The sequence below is a fragment of the Primulina eburnea genome, chromosome 1 (genome assembly GCF_022965805.1).
Source record: "Primulina eburnea isolate SZY01 chromosome 1, ASM2296580v1, whole genome shotgun sequence".
Lineage (NCBI taxonomy): Eukaryota > Viridiplantae > Streptophyta > Magnoliopsida > Lamiales > Gesneriaceae > Primulina > Primulina eburnea.
The window spans coordinates 4,525,584-4,535,942 of NC_133101.1; positions in this window are offsets into that span (position 1 = coordinate 4,525,584).

Sequence of the window (10,359 nt, forward strand, 5' to 3'; positions counted from 1 at the left end):
GGCCAAAACCAAAACAAAAATCAAGTTACTAAATAAAAAACAAAATTTGACAAGTTACAAGACTAAAATTCAAACATGTCAACTTACAAGGAAAAAAAAATTGCAATTTTTCCTACGGAGCGTCAAAATGATTTTGTACCAAAGTTCTAAAGTTTAAAACGAGATAACGGTTCAATGTTCAATTGTAACGAATTATTGTCGGTTCAATGTTCAATTATAACGAATTATTGCCACAACTAAAAAATATATTTATGTTATGAAAGGGTATTCGAGTTAATTGAGTAGGTCATTGTTCGCCCAGTGATCTATTAGTTCGATTTTTTTTATCAACATTTTCTGATGCGAGCCTGTTGTACCGAGTTTGCCCAGTATAGTTTGTCTGACTAGCATGATTTACATGTTATTGCGTTAACTTGGAGGTTTATCATGTGTATAGGGAAGAATAATATTTGTGGGTTCTATCGTCATTGAAATATATATATATATATATATATATATATATATATATATATATATATATATATATATATATATATATATATATATATATATACCGTCCTGCCCCAAACCCAAAACCCGACGGATCCAATCTTGATTAGACGACACGTTGGACTATCTTAAAATTAAATAATTTTGAATTTCACTCATTATACAATAAAAATGCTTAAAAATTAATATAACATTAAAATTATTTTCCAAATTTACATTAACTATATTTAAGAACAAAACATTATTATCACGAATTAAAATATATTAATCTATATTCAATTCATAACAAAATAAAAATTATAAATATATATTTTCATTGTAAACACATCATTATGAAATAAAATTATTTCAATCCTAAAATATTAGGGATTATAATATATTATTCAATAAAAAAAATATGAATAGATTCTTAATCTTATAAATAAATATATATATATATATATATATATATATATATATATATATATATATATATATATATATATATATATATATATATATATATAGTTGCGGGACTGACTTAGGACAGAACCATCAAATCCAGACCGCCTTGGACTTACTTTGTGGACCCGCTTGACTGAGTATAAACCTACCATGTGGGTGAGTTTAAAACGAGCTCGAGTTTAAACTTGGCCAATAAACTCGACCCATTTTCATATCTTCTATTAATTTTTAATTTCTCACATTGCATATGTTTGTTTGTTTGCTTTTTTTGTTTTCTTCGTCGCGTCACTTAATGTGTCCGGAGAAAATAGTGAAAAACTGCAATGATCATGGACCATCTCGACATAGACTCATTCTGGAGCCTTATTCGTAAACAGGCTCAAAAAGAACCAAAGATCGAGATAGTCTATGATAGTTACAAAAATTGTGGTGTGTCCTTTTGGGCTTGACTTAGGATTAAGTGGCTCGATCTACACTTGAAGCCAAATGCTCCTCCGATCTCGTGGATTGATCACCAATCCAGCCCGAGGGTGAATGTTTTATTAAGAACAACTATTGTAGTCATGCCTCCTATGAGCTAGATAGCGCATTTGTAAAGAACGACTCCAAAGTTGCGTGATTATCTTTGGTTGGTATGATAAGCTATACGGATCCAAGTCACGGTGAGTGTGTATTTCCCCGATCGTGGTGGCAGTCGGAGGAGGGAAGCACCGATTTTACTTCACTGGCATTTTGATTCTTTTTCTTGTATTTGTCATGCATACTATATGTCCGCAATAGAAATAAAAATGACCAAAATATATCCGTGATGAATATAATTTCAAATTTGCGAATAAAAATGTTGGGCTTTTTTTTTTATCAGTTTATAACAAGTGTTATATATATATGGTAGAATATGAAGTTATAATTTGATTTTAATTTTTTTAAAATAGAATTAATTGTACGGTAATTTAGTGAAAAATGCATCTGTCAATGATTTTTTTAAGATTCAGTACCCATATGTTTTATTTTATATTTTAATACCTGACACAAGATCAACTTAGTTTTTACTACATGTTTTAGGCATTTTTACTTTTTTACCCTTTTTAACTAATAAAAAATTATTTAAATTCCTATTTTTGTTGGTCCTTATCTTTCCACTTATCATTCTCGAATACATTTGGATGACATCTACATTGAATTAAAATATTTTTTTATTTTAAAAAAAATTCACAACTAAGTGTTGAACTTTTGAAATATTTTATTTTACTTAGAAATACTAAATTTCAATTTTAAAATACTTGATTTAGTAAATGACATACTCAAAATTGGTATTAAAATACTGGATATTTGAAAATGTAACGCAAGTTCACCTAGTGATCGTATTTCCATCCAAGATCTATTTGGATGACATGTTCATTTCATTTAATTATTTTTTTTTTATTTTTAAAAACACAAATTCGCAATTAACCATTGAACTTTTTCAAGTACTTAGTTTTACTTGTGAAATACCTAATTTCAGTTTTAAAATAATTGATTTGGTAAATGAGATACTCCGAATAGGTATTAAAATACTGAATATTCGAATATGCAATTCAAGTTCACCAAGTGCTCGTATTTTCATCCAAGATCCATTTGGATGACTTGTTCATTTCATTTAATTATTTTTTTATCTAAGAAAAACAATTTCGCAATTAAGCATTGAACTTTTTCAAGTACTTGGTTTTATTTGCGAAATATCTAATTTCAGTATTAAAATACTTGATTCGGTAATTGAGATACTCATAAAAGTTAATAAAATACTAGATATTCTAGTAGGCAATGTAATTTCACCAAATGCTCGCATTTCCATCCAAGATGCATTTGGATGACATGTACATTTCATTTAAATATTTTTTATTTTTAAAAGAAAAACAAATTCACAACTAAGCATTGAACTTTTTGAAGTACTTATTTTTACTTGCGAAATACCTAATTTCAATTTTAAAATACTTGATTTGTTAAATGAAATACTCATAATGAATATTAAAATACTGAATATTCGAATATGCAACGTAAGTTCACCAAATGCTCGCATTTCCATTCAAGATGCATTTGGATGACATGTTCAATTCATTTAATTATTTTTTTATTGTAAAAAAAAAAAACAAATTCGTAACTAAGCATTGAATTTTTTCAAATACTTACTTTTACTTTTGAAATACCTAATTTCAATTTTAAAATACTTGATTTGATAATTGAGATACTCATAATGGGTATTAAAATACTGGATATTCGAATATGCAACGTAAGTTCACCAGGTGTTGGTCTTTCCTTGAAAGATGTATTTGGACGACATATCCTTCTCATGTGATATCTATTTTGTAAAAAAATATATCAAATTCTCAACTAAGCATGAAACTTTTAAAGTAATTAGCTTACTTGATAAGTACCTAATTTCAGTTTCAAAATACTTGATTTCATAAATGAGATACTCAGAATAGGTAATAAAATACTTGATATTTCTAATATGCATCATGATGCAATTTCAATGCATTTGAAATTTTAACAAATACATTGTTCATCACTCCTCATGAAATAAAAATAACAATTTATTTCGGTATACAAAGAAAGAACTTACTTTTATTACGGGACAAGTATGCTACTACATTTTTGTCAAAGGGAAGTGCTTATTTTGATCTACAAACAACTTACTCTTACTCCACGGATCAGTAATGAACTATGTTCATTTCTTTAAATGACATGAATAAGTATTCTAATAAATCTTAGTTGAAAAAACCAACCATGACTGAATTTAAGTTGCATATTCAAATATCCAGTATTATATCACATATTATGAGTATCTCATTTACCAAATCAAGTATTTTAAAATTAAAATTAGGTATTTCGCAAGTAAATGTAAGTACTTCAAAATATTCAATGCTTAGTGATCGGACAAAACTTTTATTGTAAAATTCTTAGTAAAAATTAATAATATTCAAGGTAGAAATAATCGCAAGTGCACGATATCAAGTAATAATATAGTGTACAAGAGTATGAATATAGTTCCTTTAAGGACTGTATTTCTCAATTATTATTATCAATTATTCAATTTTTAGCAGCGATACTTCAGATGATTGTTTACTACTACAATTATTAAATAAAAACTCAATGAAATGGTTCAAGGATTAAATGATGAAATAAATAAGCTAGAAAGATTGATTAAAGTTCAATGAGAAATGAATTTGTTGAGAATCTCGGTTCACCTACCTCTCGCTAATCTACTTAATTCGTTCGACAATGATCTATTCTTTCAAAGAGATTTCTTATCCAATTGAACATGCCCTCTCAAGCTATGTCAAACTAATTCAACTCAATGAAGTAATTAAATCTCTTTAATTATTTATCAAGGGTGATTTGCATGTCGTTTTATTTCGACCTACTGGACTATGACTATCGACGGGTATCCGACTTTATATTCCTATGTAAATTGTAAATCCACGGATTATGCTACTCGTTCCTATCAGAGGCTATTCTCTCGAAGAACATTGTCTGGAAATCTTCAAATATTCGCTTCAAGCTTATTTTTCTCTTTCAAAGCTTTGTAGCTGCTGAAAAGTTCTTGAACATGTCATCCAAATGCATCTTAGAAGGAAATCCGAGCACTTTGTGAACTTACGTTGCATATTCAAATATCCAGTATTTTAATACTCATTATGAGTATCTCATTTACCAAATCAAGTATTTTAAAACTGAAATTAGGTATTTCGCAAGTAAAATTAAGTACTTAAAAAAGTTCAATGCTTAGTTGCAAATTTGTTTTTTTAGAATAAAAAACAATTAAATTAAATGAACATGTCATCCAAATGCAGCTTGGATAGAAATGCGAGTACTTGGTGAACTTACATTGCATATTCGAATATCCAGTATACGTATTCTGAGTATCTCATTTACCAAATCAAGTATTTTAAAATTGAAATTAAGTATTTCGCAAATAAAAGTAAGTACTTCAAAATGTTATATACTTAGTTGCAATTTTTTTTTAAATAAAGAAAATAATTAAATGAAATGAACATGTCATCCAAATGCATCTTGGATGGAAATACGAGCACTTGGTGAACTTACGTTGTATATTTGAACATCCATTATTTTAATACCTATTCTGAGTATCTCATTTGCCAAATCAAGTATTTTAAAATTGAAATTAGGTATTTCGCAAGTAAAACTAAGTACTTGAAAAAGTCCAATGCTTAGTTACAAATTTGTTTTTTTAACAATAAAAAAATAATTAAATGAAGTGAACATATCATCCAAATGCATCTTGGATGAAAATGCGAGCATTTGGTGAACTTACATTGCATATTTTAATATCCAGTATTTTAATACTCATTCTGAGTATTTCATTTACCAAATCAAGTATTTTAAAATTGAAATTAAGTATTTCGCAAGTAAAACTAAGTACTTGAAAAAAGTTCAATGCTTAGTTGCGAATTTATTTTTTTTAAATAAAAAAGTATTTAAATGAAATGTACATTTCATCCAAATGCATCTTGAATGAAAATGCGCGCACTTTGTGAACTTACATTGCCTACTAAAATATCCAGTATTTTATTAACTTTTATAGATATCTCAATTATCAAATCTAGTATTTTAAAATTGAAATTAGGTATTTCGCAAGTAAAAGTAAGTATTTGAAAAAATTCAATGCTTAGTTACAAATTTGTTTTTTTTTTTACAATAAAAAAATAATTAAATGAAATGAACATGTCATCCAAATGCATCTTAATAGAAATGCGAGCATTTGGTGAACTTACGTTGCATATTTGAATATTCAATATTTTAATATTCATTATGAGTTTTTCATTACCAAATCAAGTATTTTAAAATTGAAATTAGGTATTTCGCAAGTAAAAATAAGTACTTGAAAAACTTCAATGCTTAGTTGCAATTTGTTTTTTAACAATAAAAAAAATAATTAAATGAAATGAACGTGTCATCCAAATGCATCTTGGATGGAAATGAGAACATTTAGTTAATTTGCGTTGCATATTCGAACATCCAGTATTTTAATACACATTATGCATATTTCATTTACTAAATCAAGTATTTTAAAATTAAAATTAAGTATTTCGTAAGTAAAACTAAGTATTTAAAAAAGTTCAATCATTAGTTGCGAATTTATTTATTTTAAATAAAAAATATTTAAATTAAAAATAAATGTCATCCAAATACATTGGTGATGAGTGAAAAGAGAAGATAACCAACAAAAATAGGTATTTATATAATTTTTTTTAATTAATTACAAGGGTAAAAAGGTAAAAAGGTATGAAACATGTAGTAAAAACTAAAATGATCTTTTGTCAGGTACTAAAATAGAAAAAAAAACTAATAGGTACTGAATCTTAAGTAAATCATATGCAGATGTATTTTTCTCAAAATTGCCCTTAATTGTATTATGGACTTTTATAACTCATATGACATTATATGATATGATTGATTTGAATTTAGTGACATATGATGTGAAGTGATATTGTACTATATGATATGATATTTCATGAAATTATAATAGAATATGAATTACTTTTCTTAACTTAGGTCAATTGAGTTTTCTTTGAGAGATAATTAATTAATTATCAAAAATTGGGGTAGTCCTAGAGTCTATTTTCGTGAAACTCCATCAAAGTATGGTGATATCGAGTATTTATAAAACTACATCCAATTATGATGAAGTTTTGGATCGAGTTTATATAAAACTTATGAATGACAATAGGGTGAATTTGACCAAATGCAAGACCCTTCCATCATGCCTCACTTTAGAGTGGTCACATACATGTAATTCGACGGGTCCAGTTAGATTCGTTGGACCCACTTAAAATTAAATAATTTTGAATTTTAATCATTACACAATAAAAAAGTTTAGAAATTAATAAATCGTTACAATTATTTTTCAAATTTATGTTAATAATATCTAGGAATAAACAAATATTATTACAAGTTAAAATCTATTGATTTATATTCAATTTACAACAAAATAAAAATTATAATTACGTATTTTCATTTTAAAACGTCTTTATGAAATAAAAATATTTTAATCTTAAAACATTATGAGCTAAAATTATGGATAATATATATATATATATATATATATATATATATATATATATATATATATATATATATATATATATATATATATATATATATATATATATAGAGTTGTGGGAGGTCCGGGCGGGTCAATCAAATATAAGACCGTCCCAAACCCGCTTGACGGGGTCTAAACCCGACCCATCGGGGTGGATTTAATATGGGGTCGGTTTAGATGATCGGTTTAATATGCGAACGGGTTTAGTAATTTCGTCCTGTGAAGATACATGAAAAAATTATTTTGCTTCCAATTAATAAAAGAAATGGTAATACGATATAAATAAATTTTAACGTTTATTTTAAACTAAAAGTTTTCATAAAATGCAATGGTAAAATACATTTCATCGAAAAGATTTGGTTGCTTCATAAATGCTAACTCAATTTTATTTGACCAATGATATTTTAACAATACACTTTCAAGAATGTAATTTTAATAAGTTTCGTTTAAGTGTTATAAAAAAAACATACCATGCAATTATTCGTTTAAGTGTTATAAAAAAAACATACCATGCAATTATCTTCATTAAAATTGTATTATTTTAAAATCAAATTGATCAAAGGTATTAAAAAAACATATGAGTTTTTTTCGCATTTTTATAAAAAAATATAAAAATGATTTTGAAAAATAAATTCGATTTGCTAGTATTTTTCTGACGAGAAATTTTTTTGGGATGATTGTTGAAAAATACCCTATGAAAACTTAAAATGTGTGCTCAGTCCCCAATTAATAAAATCATATGCTGCACTCCCTAAATCCAATTTTATTTTGTTTTCACTCACTAAATCAATTATTAATTAAATTTCTCTTTAATTTTTTTTCCAGCTAATATTTAAGTAATATATGTAGACCGGACTTCTATTATTAGGATATTTTTTGGTCCGGACTTCTCCATTATTTCTCTTCTATTCTCTTCTCTGTTCGTGTGATAAAATCCACCTTCCCCCAACCCACAAAATCGACGCTCGTCTGAGAAAACCCAGCCGCTTTCTTTACTGATCGGAGAAACCCATCGGTCGAAAGGGTCTTCTGACAACGAGTCAACGACGGAGAACCATTTGTAAGGCGCACGAGGTAACAAGCAGAATCAAGTGAGAAAGACCATGAGTTTCTCCGACTATTCACTTTTTTTTTTCATTTTCGAATTTTTTTATGTTTTTGTGGTTTTTTGTGGATCTTACAATGTTTGTTGTCGATTTTTTGTAGTTTATTCAGTGGAGAACTTATTTTCATTGATCTTTGAAAACTGTGAGTTTTTCCATTTTTTTTAAAATTATTTTCGTGTTCTGACGATTTGTAAGAATAAGAAGAATTTTTTTGTTTGAACTGCTGTGAAGGAATTTTCCCTCGTTGCCTCATTCATCATCCTTCTCGCCGACTCTTGCAGGTATGTCTCTAAAATAGTGAAAATCCATTCATATTTAATAAAATATGTATTTTATTTACGTAATCTATTGCCATAAATTAATCTATGTTTTGATTTTTGTTGGGGGAGTTTTCTCTCTTTCTTTATTAATGGATTATTTTTCTAGTTTAGTGGCTGATTTGTTTGGTATGAATTTCAGATACAAAGGTACGTGTATTATGATGTTATAAGGCTGGAGATGTTGATAAATTAATGGATTGTGCTAAAGTGCAAGTAAAAATTGATATTTTCCGTAGTTTAATTCTCCATTTTACAATCTAATTTTGTGGATATAAATACAATGTTCTAAAAATTGTAGTAAAGGACTTTTACATTAGATATATCTCGTGGACCTCAGAAGAAGTGGATATATAAAGGTCAAAACAAAACTTATAAATGAATGCTTCAAGAAATAGGATGATTTTTTGTATTATTTTGGATGGCTTAGTTGGTTCTCTCTTATCACAATAATCAAAAGGGATGCAAAAAATCTATAGTCATGTACAGAATTAGTGATTGGTATTTGTTGTAATTTGACTGTTTGAAAAAATATATGGTCATGTATACAATTATGATTTCAATTCCAAAATTAACTTTGATTGTATTTTCAAAATAAGTTATTTTGGTCGGTTGTACAACCATTATTTTTGTCGATCATGTACCACCATCTCCTTGTTTTTTCATCTTTTTTGTTAGGAAGACAGTGTTTCTGTTTTTGTTTGCCTTGTTTTTTATTTTACTAAATTTTATGGTACAAAATATTTGGACTGATTTTAGAAGTTTATGTTGTTTTTAATTCTGTATATTGATATTGTTATTTTTTTCTTTTATGTAGAAATGGTTAAAAAAAGTTGATGAAAATGATGTTCATATGCAGAGGATAAAATATGCAATGTCACGATGTTCTTCTACTTATTTTAGAAAAGTAATAAACAAACTTGAACCAAAACTGAATGAGAGACAACGAGCAAGAATCATTGGTACTCCTTTTGGTAAATGGTTGAAGATGCCTAAACTGTCTATCTACAGTACCCGAGTTGGTGTCGTATTAAGGAGTTTCGACATTGACTCATTCTCTTTTATCTTTGGAAAGGACATTGTCATCACTTTCACTTCATTCCAATTTTCTATCGTCATTGGTCTACCTCATGGAGGCCAGCCTGTAAACCAAGAGCTCGGAACAAAGTCGGATTTTTTGTCACGCTATTTTGCAGGGAAGCTTATCAAAGCCACGAGGAAGTCGTTTTCTGAAAATCTGTTGTTAATAGCCGAATTAGTTGATGACTCACATTTGGATGATTTTGTTAGAATGTTTATTTTGTTTGCATTTAATTGCATAGTATTTCTGCTGAGTACCTATTTAACTCCCCGATTTGTATTTTCTTACATTGATGATTTGACCAATTTCTTTGGATATTCACGAGGAGACGCTGCACATAGATTTCTATGAGATAAAATTTCTGGACATATTGTGAATCCGGAAGGAGCATCTGAAAGAAAAACATACTTGGATGATTGTGTTATCGGGATGATGATGAGTTTGTATTATTTTTTGTAACTACTTTTATATAAAAACTTTGTCTCATAATTTTTATTTTATCATTATTTATGTAGGATGGTGTACAAAAAAGTTCATTCCTTAGAAGTAATATCTGGATCCCCGCGTATATATCTCGTTTGTTCAAGTGGTGTGAAAGCAAGATTCCGTTAAAAGTTGAAGAAGCGGCGGCTTTGCTCAAAAGAATCACTTGTACGAAGGTATTATGTTTTCAGATAATTTTTGAGTATTTCAAAAGTGATAATTTTTCTTTTTTAATATCTGAAAGGTGTTTGACATCATTCTATTTGGTGAGAAATAAGAACTATTTGATCAGAAGGAGGAAAATGTATAGGTATACAAATATATTCACCAAATGTA